Here is a 14231-nt window from a genome sequence, read left to right as displayed (position 1 = left end):
TACCTATGCATGGTATGACATTTATACATATATGCATGACATTATAAAAATAAAATGACTCACAGAGCTATGCAAACGTACATGTCGAGCCTTTTACTCCACGTTTCTCTCATGTCTATTATTTACTAATTTTCATTCCTTACATACTCGGTACATTATTTGTATTGACGTCCCTTTTGTCGGGGGATGCGGCGTTTCATGCCTGCAGGTCCCGATAGACAGGTCGAGAGCCCTCCAAGTAGACTATCAGCTCAGCGGAAGATGTTGGTGCGCTCCATTTTCTTCGGAGTTGCTTGTTTGGTTAATATGATTTAGACATGCATTGTTTGGTATGGCGGGACTCTGCCCCGAACCTTATGAAGATTATGTATTCTTAGAGGCGTGTAGACAAATGTCATGTACTTAAAAAATTGTATGGCCTTATCGGCCTATATTCAGTGTACGAGTGATTATTTTGGTCTTATAGGCCTGTATGTCTTATGTATAAGTTGGTATCACATGTTGTATTCTACTTATCTCACGGCAGCCTTCCGGCTCAGTTGTCTATGATAGTATGACATGAAAAGATACGTTATATTAGTACTCGGTTCAGTAAGGTATCGGGTGCCCGTCGCGGCCCATTGGTTTAGGTCGTGACATATCCATCCCACGAGGGTCACTCTCTTTTGTTTCTCTCTTGATGATGTACACGCAAATTGTGAAAAATAGATAAGTGGTTTTGTACTGTATTGAAAATTTTGAGGAAAATTTGGCCAGTGTTGTTTTATTATTGTATTTCATCTTTAATTGCAATTTTCATGATTATTTACCTAATTTACTTGCATATCATCTTTATATGCTGTATCATTGACTGAGTACAGTACTAGAGTAATTGCGGGCACCAAGGTGGTTTTATCCATGATTTCATCATTTGATCATATTTTTGTTTTGTACTTGTTAAATTGATGAATTGTACATCTTATGGCAAGTATCATTTATAATTCTTGCTGGTTTTACCTTGCCGAGGTTAGTTATGATACTTGATGTGTACATGGGATCTTATGTACTCATGCTACACTCTACACTTAATTGTGCAGATCTAGGTGTCGGACCTAGTCATCGGTAGTAGAGTTTGCTAGCTACATTTATCATCGAGAGACGAGGTAGATCGGCATTCTCATACGTTGTCTTGGCATCTCTTTCCATATTGTAGTGTTGTCCTTATTTCAGACAGTGTTACTATTTAGCTTTCAGACTTGTATTTCTTTCAGTTTTAGCGCTCATGACTTTGTATTTACCAGTTCTGGGAGATATATCATGTAATGGTATAATTATGCTATGTTACTAATTTTAATTGTGTCATTTCCGCTATTTTGGTTCATTATGGTTTTGTTTGGCGTTCCTAGAAAGTGTGTTAGGTGCCATCATGACTGGTTGGGATTTTGGGTCGTGACAAGATTTCAAACAGATGATGTATCTTTCCTCAAATTGGAGTTGTACTCTTATTCTTAGTAGCTCGTGACTTGTACTACCAGTCCGTGTGATGGTTGAATTGAGCACTTTTAGCTATTTAATTCATTCTCTATATTGGTTTCTATTTATAGAAGCGACTTACACTGTTGGGCTTACCTAGCGGGTTGAGTTAGGTTCCATCACGATTGAGTATGATTTTGGGTCGTGACATTATTCATCAATGTATTATTATTAAAATTGTGTTGATATTCTATATGCAAGTGCTGGTATCCTTTGAAGGATATAAGTATGTCAAACAAGTCGCGAGATCGGCTCTCTCACACGAGTAATCGCCTCCAACATCGAGAAACATGTAGAGATGAGACCTATTAAAACCTTATTAGTGCAAGGTCATGTATATCTTTGGATAAAATGGTCGGTCTTTAGTAGAGCTCAGACTAATGGATTCCGCTATCCTTTTGAATTGTTTTATAAGCCAAAAACTCGGGTTAGATATCTAGAGGTGTCTTGACCAAGATCTGTATGGTGTTGAATGAGTAAAATAATGAGACACGCGCGCTAATATGTTTCATACTACATGTGCTTGCGGCCAATGGGATAATAGAAGAATGAATCCCTGCTTTTTTATTATGTGAGATCCTAAAACGTTATATTAACTTTTATTGAATGCCCTTTTAACCTTTTACTGTTTCTTGAAGTGTCAATCAGTGTTGATACTTTGTCATGTCACTAATAGCCATGAGTGATTCAGCAATGCAGTGCATGTCTAATAGAGTAGTTGATTTAGAATGTATAGATTCGAGTAAAAAGGGAAGACAACAAAAATAAGTAATTTTACTTGTATCCACATGTCGACTATTATACTTACCATGAGGGTGTCAAGTGTAATTGTAGGTACAATGTTGTACATGAACTCGAGTTTACCTCTTTCGAGGACGAGGGATCAGATAACTAGCTACTGGAGTAGCAACTAATGTCTAGGGTATTGCGAGTAATAAAATCCTCTTGTTAATAGTGAATTCTTTCCACATGTGATTGAATTCCTACATGGAGTTATTGTGTAACATTGATAGTATATGTAACGACCCGGCCTTTCGTTTTGAGAATTAGAGCCTCGATCCCCTAATATCTATTTTCCCCACATTTGTTTCCGCTATTGAGACTTGCCGGAGTGATTGATTATCGAATTCAGAGAGTTTTGGGATACTTAGTCCCTAGTTGTGAGTTTAAGCCTTAGAGTTTGGACCGTAGTCGAAACTATGTGAAGACGGATTCGGAATGAAATTCCGTCGACTCTGTTAGCTCCGTTGAGTGATTTTGAGCTTAGGAGTGTGTTCGGATTGTGTTTCGGAGGTCTGTGGTAGATTTAGGCTTGAATTGGCGAAAGTTAGATTTTCGGCGATTTCGGTCGATAGTGGAATTTTTGATATCGAGCTCAGAATAGATTCCGAAAGTGGCTGTAGGTTCGTAGTGTCATTTGTGACTTGTGTGTAAACTTTGAGGTCATTCGGACTAGATTTGACATATTTCGACATCGTTTGTAGAATTTGGAAAATTCGAAATTCTTAGGTTTGAATCCGTGCTTAATTCATTATTTTGGTGTTGTTTGATGCTTCGGGTGCTTAACGGGTGAAAGCTTGGACTTAGAGAAATTTTTGAGTTGCTAGTTCTAGTGTTTTCGCACCTGCGGTGGGGAGCCCGCAGAAGCGAGGCTGGGATCGCAGGTGCGCTTTTAGGCCGGGAAATCAGTGGTCGCATATGCGACGAGTGAGCCGCAGGAGTGGAGCCACATCTCCGGAAGTGCAGTCGCAGATGCGGAGGTGAGAAGGACCCAAGGTTCCGCAGAAGCAGATGATTGAGCGCAGAAGCGCATCCGCAGGTGCGGACCCAAGCGCGCAGGTGTGCACCCAGCCCAAGTAAGTGGACTTCGCACCTGCAATGGGTTGTCCACAGGTGCGTGACCGCAGGTGCAGTCCTGGGTCCGCGGGTGCGGAAATCGCTGGGCAAAAGAGGGGATTTCGAGGGTTTAAATTTTCATAACACAAAATTCGATTTAGAGCTCGGTGGGAGACGATTTCTCGAGTGATTTTGAAGTAGAACTATTGGGTAACTAATTCTAACTTTATTTTGATCATAATACATTAATCTATTGTTGTTTTCCTCATCTAATTAAGGAAATTGAGGGTAGAAGTTTCGAAACGGGGGAAAAGGTTCCTCAATTGAAAATCTGAGATTTTGAATGGGAATTTGACGTCGAATTTAGATGATTTTTGTTCGAGTGAACTCGTGAGTGAATGGGTGTTTAAAATTTATAATTTTTACCCGATTCCGAGACGTGGGCCCGGGGAGACCTTTTGGGTGTTTTTCCTAATTTCACGCTTTAGCTTCGAATTAATTAGCTAAATTAGTTACTTGTAGTTAAATTTACATTATGCAATTAATTTGAATAGATTCGGGCCATAAGGAGTCAGATACTCGTGGCAAGAACGTGATATCAAGTTGATTTGAGCGGCTTGAGGTAAGTGGCTTGCATAACCTTTGTTGGGGACTTTCCCCTTTGGATGTTTGATATTAATTTATGTGTGGGCGCCGTGTACATGAGGTGATAAGTACGTACACGGGCTATTATTGCAAAAATCCTATTTTTCCTTTCTAAATCATAAATTGTTTTCCCTTATTAAATTGCACTAATACGTTTAATTGTTTAGCTTAGATTAGAGGAGCATGCTTACGTGTTTTAACTGCCTATTTGACATTCTGTGTGCCATGCTTAGTTAAGTCCCTATTTTCCTTATCTGTGTTGAGTGTAAACTGTATAACTCAATGCCATACCTTTCATTTCATCTTGCATTGCATATTTAATTGGGACTACGGACGTATTCCAGGAGATCCCCCTATTGTGCATATTTATTTTGGGACTACGGACGTATTCCAGGAGATCCCCCAGCATTGTATACTTACTTTGGGCAGCACTGCATATTTACTTTGGGACTACGGACGTATTCCGGGAGATCCCCTTGTACTGCATATTCATTCGAAACTACGGGACGGTATCCCGGGATATTCCCCATTGTGTCTACCTTGTTCTAAGCCGAGAGCTCCCTTAACTGTTAAATTTTCGAGAATTTCTTTAACTGTGTTACCGTAAACTTTACTTATGTCTTTTACTGTTTAATTTATTATATTTACTCCGGTAGGGCCTTGACCTGACCTCGTCACTAATCGACCGAGGTTAGGCTTGGCACTTACTAGGTACCATTGTGGTGTACTCATGCCCTTTCCTGCACATATTTTCGTGTGCAGATCCTGGTGCGAGCTGTCAGCCTCGGGGTTAGTGCGTGCTGCTAAATCTAGGAGACATCAAGGTACTTCTGCTTGCGTCCGAAGATCCTCGGAGTTTCTCTTCTACTCCTTCGCCTAGAGACTTTCTTTATTATCTTCAGACTTTTGTATAGAGCTACATAGATTATAGCAGCTTGTCACTTAGTGATATTCCGGGTCTTGGGAAATTATTTTGTATATGCCGAGTGGTACTACTCTTGGCTATTCACAATATGTTGTTGATCTTTAAAAATGTTGTGTTTTCTTTATATTTTTCGTGATATTAGGCTTACCTAGTTGTAAAGACTAGGTGCCATCACGACACCTTACGGAGGGTTAATTTGGGTCGTGACAAGTTGGTATCAGAGCACTAGGTTCATAGGAGTTGCGAGTCACAAGTCGCTTTATTAGAGTCTCGCGGATCGGTGCGGAGACGTCGTACTTATCTTCGGGAGTCTATGTAAATGTTAAGAACAATCATATTTCTTTGATTTCCTTGTCGTGCTAGTTATTGACATCAAAAAAAAAATCTAAGATTCTATTCTATTCTTTCTCACAGATGGTGAGGACCCATACTGGGAGGACCGACGATTAGGCACCTGAGCCCTCTGCCAGAGCTGCCAGAAGCCGGGGTCGGGGTAGAGGATGACCACGCGGTGCAGCCCGAGCACCTGCGAGAGCTGCGTCAGAGGAGCCCCCAACCGCTCTAGCTGGAGGGCCAGCAACGGTGATCCCTATTGCTACTCCAGCCTTCCAGGAGACTTTAGCTCAGTTAATGAGCATGTTCAGCACTCTAGCTCAGGCTAGACTATTTCCGATAGCTCCCGCTACATCTCAGGCCAAGGGAGGGGCACAAACTCCCACAACCCGCACTCCTGAGCAGAGGGTCCAGGTTTATCAGACCCTAGAGTATATTCCTATGCCCCCAGTGGCTCCGGTTCAGCATGAGACTAGGGTAGCTACTTCTGAGGCAGAGTAGCTCAGACTTGTGAGGTACAAGAAGTACCACCCACTTACTTTCAGCGGACTAGCTTCAGATGATGCTCTGGGTTTCCTTGAGGAGTGTCATCTTATTCTCCGCACTATGGGCATTGTGGAGCCGAGTGGGGTTTCTTTCACCGCTTTCCAGCTGAGGGGAGCGACATATCAGTGTTGGCGTGCCTATAAGTTGAGTAGTCCGAACGAGGCGGCCTCACTCACTTGGACTCACTTTTCAGAGATGCTCTTACGTGAGTATGTTCCTCGGAGCCTCAGGGACGCTTGGCACACAGAGTTTGAGCAGCTGCGTTAGGGTGCTATGACTGTGTCGGAGTATGCAGTCCGTTTCAATGAGTTAGCTCGCCATGTACCGGCTCTGGTTGCTACAGTCACAGAAAGGGTTCGTCGCTTCATTGAGGGACTCCACCCCAGTATTCGGACCAGTATGACCAGGGATTTGGAGATGGATATCACTTATCAACAGGCAATGAGCATTGCCAGGAGAGAGGAGGGCATATTCGCCCGGGACACGGAGGAGAGAGAGGCCAATAGGTCTCTAGAGACTGGTCATTACTCTGGAACTCGTGCACCAGCAACACACTATGGTAGGGGTTTTGTGAGTCTCCTTGTTCATTTAGCTCTTCCAGCAGCCAGCGGTGTTCCAACTCCTCTCAGACCTCAGGAGCCCTATTATGCACCGCCAGTATCCAGTATGCCTCCTACTCGAGGTGCTATTACTAGCCAGACAAGCAGGCCAGGCCCGAGTCAGTCTCAGCCACCGCGTCCTCTGAGAGGTTGTTTTGAGTATGGGTACACTCGTTACATAGTTAGAGATTGCCCCAGAGCCAGGAGGGGTACACCTTACCAGACTTATCAGCCTCCACATGCTCCACTGGGTCCTCCGGCCATTCTTCCAGCACCAGCTGCCACCCCACCACCTCACCCAGCTCAAGGTGGAGGTCGGGGAGGTCGAGGTCGCCCTAGAGGGGGAGGCCAGGCCAGGTACTATGCCCTTCCCACCCGTTCAGAGGCCGTTGCTTCAGATTCAGTCATCAGAGGTATCGTCCCTATTTGTCATAGGGATGCATCAGTATTATTTGACCCAAGCTCTACGTATTCATATGTGTCTTCTTATTTTGCTCCACATTTGGGGATATATCGAGATTCTTTGAGTTCCCATGTTTATGTATCGACTCCCGTGGGAGATTCTCTCGTTATGTACCGCGTATATCGGTCGTGTTTGATTGCTCTTAGTTATTTTGAGACCAGAGCCGATTTGTTATTATTTTGTATGGTAGATTTTGATGTTATCTTGGGCATGGACTGGTTGTCACCCTATTATGCTATTCTTGATTGTCACGCAAAGACCGTAACGCTGGCTATGCCAGACATGCCGAGATTAGAGTGGAGAGGTACCTTAGAGTATACTTCCCGCAGGGTCATTTCATTTCTTAAGGCTCAACGAATGGTTGAGAAGGGGTGTAATGCGTATTTGGCCTATGTGAGAGATGTCAGTATTGATACCCCTACAGTTGAGTAAGTTCCAGTAGTGAGGGACTTTCCATATGTGTTTCCAGCTGATCTTCCGGGCATGCCGCCCGATAGAGATATTGATTTTGTCATTGATTTGTTGCCGGGCACTCAGCCCATCTCTATCCCTCCATATCGTATGGCTCCTCCTGAATTAAAGGAGTTGAAGGAGCAGTTACAGGAGTTGCTTGAGAAGGGCTTCATTCGGCCCAGTGTGTCACCTTGGGGTGCTCCTTTCTTATTTGTGAAGAAGAAGGATGGTTCTATGCGGATGTGTATCGATTACCGCTAGTTGAACAAAATCACAGTAAAGAACAAGTATCCATTGCCTCGTATTGATGACTTATTTTATCAGTTACAAGGTGCCAGAGTGTTTTCCAATATTGACTTACGTTCAGGTTATCATCAGTTGAAGATTCGGGAGTAGGATATCCCGAAGACTGCTTTCGGGACCAGATATGGTCACTATGAGTTTCTTGTCATGTCATTTGGGCTGACCAATGCCCCAGCAGCCTTTATGCATCTGATGCATAGTGTGTTCCGGCCTTATCTTGATTCCTTCGTCATTGTGTTTATTGACGACATCCTGGTATATTCCCGGTCTCGGGAAGATCATGAGCATCACCTAAGGACCGTGCTTCAGACTTTGAGGGAGAAGAAATTGTATGCAAATTTTCTATGTGTGAATTCTGGCTTGATTCAATGGCATTCTTGGGCTACATAGTTTCTTGTGATGGGATCAAGGTAGATCTGAAGAAGGTGGAGGCAGTGCAGAGTTGGCCTAGATCGTCATCAACTATGAAGATCCGCAGTTTCCTTGGTTTGGCGGGGTATTACCATCGCTTTATGGGGGGATTTTCATCCATTGCAGCACCTATGACTAGGCTGAACAGAAGGGTGCTCCGTTCAGGTGGACCGAGAAGTATGAGGAGAGCTTTCAGAAGCTCAAGACAGCTTTGACTACAGCCCTAGTATTAGTAGTGCCTATAGGTTCGGGGTCCTACACAGTCTATTATGATGCCTCAAGGATTGGCCTTGGGGCGGTATTGAAGTCGGATAGTAGGGTGATTGCCTACGCGTCTAGACAGTTGAAGGTGCATGAGAAGAATTTTCTGGTTCATGATATCGTATTAGTAGCTATCGTTCACGCCTTGAAGATCTGGCGTCATTATTGGTATGGTGTTCCCTGTGATATTTACACTGATCACCGGAGTTTGCAGCACTTGTTCAGGCGGAAGGACCTTTATTTGCATCACCGGAGGTGGTTGGAGCTACTTAAAGACTATGATATCACTATATTGTACCACCCGGAGTGCCTTGAGTCGCCGGGCAGAGAGTTTGGGGAGTTTGGCATATCTTCCGGTAGCTGAGAGGCCCTTAGCCTTGGATGTTCAGGGCTTAGCCAGCTAGTTCATGAGATCGGATATTTCAGAGCCTAGCCGTGTATTATCTTGTATGGTTGCTCCGTCTTCTCTTTATGAGCATATAAGGGGAGCACTAGTATGATGATCCTCATCTTCTAGTTCTTCAGGACAGGGTTCGGCAAGGTGATGCCAGAGATGTGGCTATTGGTGATAACGGTGTGATGAGGATGAATGCTCTAATCTGTGTGCCCAATGTAGATAGGCTTCGGGAGTTGATTCTCGGGGAGGCCCACAGCTCGCGGTACTCCATTCATCCCGGTGCCGCGAAGATGTACCAGGATTTGAGACAACACTACTGGTGGAGGAGGATGAAGAAGGATATAGTTGGGTTTGTGGCTAAGCATCTCAACTGTCAGCAGGTCAAATAGGAGCACCAGAGGCCGGGTGGATTGCTTCAGAGGTTAGAGATCCCAGAGTGGAAGTGGGAGCGGATCACCATGGACTTTGTAGTTGGACTTCCACGGACTTTGAGAAAGTTCGATGCTATTTTGGGTGATCGTGGATCGGCTGACCAAGTCAGCTCATTTTATTCCAGTGTTGACCACTTATTCTTCTGAGAGGTTGACTGAGATTTATATCAGAGAGATTGTCAGCCTTCATGGTATTCCAGTATCCATCATTTCAGACAGAGGCACACATTTCACATCACGGTTTTTGAGAGCCGTACAGTAGAAATTGGGTACTACGGTGGAGCTGAGCATAGCCTTTCACCCTTAGATAGACGGGCAGTCCGAGCGCATGATTCAGATTCTTGAGGATATACTCCATGCCTGTGTGATGGAGTTCTGAGGGTCATGGGACTAATATTTTCCACTTGCAGTGTTTGCTTACAATAAAAGTTACCAGTCCAGCATTCCGATGGCACTGTATGAGGCTTTGTATGGTAGGCGGTGCCGGTCCCCAGTGGGATGGTTTGAGCCGGGCGAAGCCCGATTGTTGGGTGCAGACGTGGTCCACAATTCCCTGGATAAGGTGAAGGTGATTCAGGAGAGACTTCGCACAGCCCAGTCCAGGTAGAAGAGTTATGCAGACCGGAAGGTTCGTGATTTAGCATTTATGGTTGGTGAGCGGGTCTTGCTTCGGGTATCGCCTATGAAGGGCGTCATGAGGTTCGGGAAGAAAGGCAAGCTGAGCCCGAGGTTCATTGGTCCTTTTGAGACATTGTGGCGAGTTGGGGAGGTTGCTTATGAGCTTGTCTTGCCTCCCAGCCTAGCAGGAGTTCACCCGGAATTCCACGTGTCTATGCTCCGGAAGTATCACGGTGATCCAACACATGTATTGGATTTCAGCTCAGTCCAGTTGGACAAGGATCTATCTTCTGTTGAGGAGCCAGTAGCCATTTTGGACAGGTAGGTCAGAAAGCTCATGTCAAAGAATATTGCTTCAGTAAAGGTCTAGTGGAGAGGTCAGCCGGTCGAGGAGGCGACTTGGGAGACCGAGCAGGATATGCGCAGCCAGTACCCTCATCTTTTCACAGTTTTAGGTATGTCTTTAGACTCGTTCGAGGACGAATAATTTTTTTAAGAGGGGGAGGATGTAATGACCCGGCCGGTCATTTTGATAATTAGAGCCCCTATCCCCTAATAATTATTTTCCCTATGTTTGTTTTCGCTATTGAGACTTTCCGGAGTGATTGGTTATGGAATTCAGAGAGTTTTGGGACACTTAGTCCCTAGTTATGAGTTTAAGCCTTAGAGTTTGGACCATAGTTGGAACTGTATGACGACGGATCCAGAATGGTATTTCGTCGACTCCGTTAGCTCCGTTGAGTGATTTTGAGCTTAGAAGTGTGTCCGAAATATGTTTCGAAGGTATGTAGTAGATTTAGGCTTGAATTGGCGAAAGTTAGATTTTCGGCGATTTCGGTCGATAGTGGAATTTTTTATATCGAGCTCGAAATGGATTTCCGGAAGTGGTTGTAGGTTCGTAGTGTCATTTATGACCTGTGTGTAAAATTTGAGGTCATTCGGACTAGATTTGATGTGTTTTGGCGTCGTTTGTAGAATTTAGAAAATTCTAAATTCTTAGGCTTGAATCCGTGCTTAATTCATGATTTTGGTGTTGTTCGATCTGGTTTGAAGGCTCGAATAAGTTCGTATGGTGTTATAGGATTGTTTGGTAGGTTTGGTTGAGGTCACGGGGGCCTCGGGTGTGTTTCGGGTGCTTAACGGGTGAAAGCTTGGACTTAGAGGAATTTTTGAGTTGTTGGTTCTTGTGTTTTCGTACCTGCGGTGGGGAGCCCGCAGGTGCGGCCTTGTAGAAGCGAGGCTGGGATTATAGGTGCGCTTTTAGGTCGGGGAGTCAGTGGTCCCAGATGCGACGAGTGAGCCGCATCTGCGGAAGGGCAGTCGCAGATGCGGAGGTGAGAAGGACCCAAGGTTCCGCAGAAGCGGAAGGTTGAGTGCAGAAGCGCATCCGCAGGTGCGGACTCAAGCGCGCAGGTGCGGACCCAGCCCAAGTAAGTGGACTTTGCACCTGCGATGGGTTGTCCGCAGGTGCGTGACCGCAGGTGCGAAAATCGCTGGGCAGAAAAAGGGATTTCCAGGGTTTGAATTTTTATAACACAAAATTCAATTTAGAGCTCGGTGGGAGACGATTTCTCGAGGGATTTTGAAGAAGAACTACTGGGTAACTAATTCTAACTCTATTTTGATCATAATACATTAATCTATTATTGTTTTCCTCGTCTAATTAAGGAAATTGAGGGTAGAAGTTTCAAAATTGAGGAAAAGGTTCCCCAATTGAAAATGTGATATTTTGAATGGGAATTTGACGTCAAATTTAGATGATTTTGGTTCGAGTGATCTCATGAGTGAATGGGTGTTCAAAATTTGGAATTTTTACCCGATTTCGAGACGTGGGCCCGGGGAGGCATTTTGGGCATTTTTCCTGATTTCACGCTTTAGCTTCGAATTAATTAGCTAAATTAGTTACTTGTAGCTATATTTACATTATGCAATTAATTTGAATAGATTTGGGCCATTTGGAATCAGATACTCGTGGCAAGAACGTGATATCGAGTTGATTTGAGCGGCGCGAGGTAAGTGGCTTGCCTAACCTTTGTTGGGGACTTTCCCCTTTTGATGTTTGATATTAATTTATGTGTGGGCGCCGTGTACGTGAGGTAACGAGTACATACACAAGCTATTATTGCAAAAATCCTATTTTTCCTTTCTAAATCATAAACTGTTTTCCCTTATTAAATTGCACTAATACGTTTAATTGTTTAGCTTAGATTAGAGGAGCATGCTTATGTGTTTTAACTGCCTATTTGACATTATGTGCGCCATTCTTAGTTAAGTCCCTATTTTTCTTATCTGTGTTCAGTGTAAACTGTATAACTCGTTGCCAACCTGTCATTTCATCTTGCGTTGCATATTTAATTGGGACTACAGACGTATTCCGGGAGATCCCCCTGTTGTGCATATTTATTTTGGGACTACAGACGTATTCCGGGAGATCCCCCAGTACTGCATATTTACTTTGGGATTACAGACGTATTCCGGGAGATCCCCCAGCACTGCATATTTACTTTGGGACTACGGACGTATTCCGAGAGATTCCCCTGTACTGCATATTCATTCGAAACTATGGAACGGTATCCCGGGAGATTCCCCATTGTGTATACCTTGTTCTGAGCCGAGAGCTCCCTTAACTATTAAATTTTAGAGAATTTCTTTAACTGTGTTACCTTAAACTTTACTTATATATTTTACTATTTAATTTATTATATTTACTCCGGTAGGGCCTTGACCTGACCTCGTCACTACTCAACCGAGGTTATGATTGGCACTTACTGGGTACCATTGTGGTGCACTCATGCCCTTTCCTGCACATGTTTTCGTGTGCAGATCTAGGTGCGAGCTATCAGCCTCGGGGTTAGTGCGTGCTGCTGATTCTAGGAGACTTCAAGGTACTTTTGCTTGCGTCCGCAGATCCTCGGAGTTTGCCTTCTACTCCTTCGCCTAGAGACTTTCTTTATTATCTTCAGACTTTTGTATAGAGCTACATAGATTATAGCAGCTTGTGACTAAGTGATATTCCCGGTCTTGGGAAATTATTTTGTATATGCCGAGTGGTACTACTCTTGGCTATTAACAATATGTTGTTGATCTTTGTAAATGTTGTGTTTTCTTTATATTTTTCGTAATATTAGGCTTACCTAGTCGTAAAGACTAGGTGCCATCACGACACCTTATGGAGGGTCAATTTGGGTCGTGACAAGTTGGTATTAGAGCACTAGGTTCATAGGAGTCGCGAGTCATAAGCCAATTTTTTAGAGTCTCGCGGATCGGTGCGGAGACATCCGTACTTATCTTCGGGAGGCTATGTAACTGTTAAGAGCAATCATATTTATTTGATTTCCTTGTCGTGCGAGTTATTGACATCAAAAAAAATTATAAGATTCTATTCTATTCTTTCTCACAGATGGTGAGGACCCATACTGGGAGGACCGACGATCAGGCACCCGAGCCCCCTGCCAGAGCCGCTAGAGGCCGGGGTCGGGATAGAGGACGACCATGCGGTGCAGCCCGAGCACCTAAGAGAGCTGCGTCAGAGGAGCCCCCAGCAGCTCCAGTTAGAGGGCCAGCACAGGAGATCCCTATTGCTACTCCAGCCCTCCAGGAGACGTTAGCTCAGTTCATGAGCATGTTCAACACTCTGGCTCAGGCTGGACTATTTTGGATAGCTCCCGCTACATCTCAGGTCGGGGAGTGGCACAGACTCCCGCAGCCCACACTCCTGAGCAGAGGGTCCAGGTTGATCAGGCCCCAGAGTATATTCCTATGCCCCCAGTGGCTCCGGTTCAGCATGAGACCAGGGTAGCTGCTTCTGAGGCAGAGCAACTCAGACTTGAGAGGTACAAGAAGTACCACCCACCTACTTTTAGCGGACTAGCTTCAGATGATGCTCTGGGTTTCTTTGAGGAGTGTCATCGTATTCTCCGCACTATGGGCATTGTGGAGACGAGTGGGGTTTCTTTCACCGCTTTCCAGCTGAGGGGAGCGGCATATCAGTGGTGGCATGCCTATGAGCTGAGTAGTCCAGATGAGGCGGCCTCACTCACTTGGACTCAGTTTTTAGAGATGTTCTTGCGTGAGTATGTTCCTTAGAGTCTCAGGGATGCTTGGCGTACAGAATTTGAGCAGCTGCGTCAGGGTGCTGTGACTGTGTCAGAGTATGCAGTCCGTTTCAGTGAGTTAGCTCGTCATGCACCGGCTCTGGTTGCTACAGTTAGAGAGAGGGTTCATCGCTTCATTGAGGGACTCCCCCTAGTATTCGGACCAGTATGGCCAGGGAGTTGGAGATGGACATCAGTTATCAGCAAGCAGTGAGCATTGCCAGGAGAGTGGAGGGCATATTCGTCCGGGACAGGGAGGAGAGAGAGGCTAATAGGTTTCGAGAGACTGGTCATTATTCAGGAGCTCGTGCACCAGCAGCACGCTATGGTAGGGGTTATGTGAGTCGCCCTGTTCATTCAACTCTTCCAGCAGCCAGCGGTGTTCCAGCTCCTCCTAGACCTCA

Source organism: Nicotiana tomentosiformis, chromosome 2 (assembly GCF_000390325.3).
Source record: "Nicotiana tomentosiformis chromosome 2, ASM39032v3, whole genome shotgun sequence".
Taxonomy (NCBI): domain Eukaryota; kingdom Viridiplantae; phylum Streptophyta; class Magnoliopsida; order Solanales; family Solanaceae; genus Nicotiana; species Nicotiana tomentosiformis.
Note: the sequence above shows the minus strand (reverse complement) of the source record.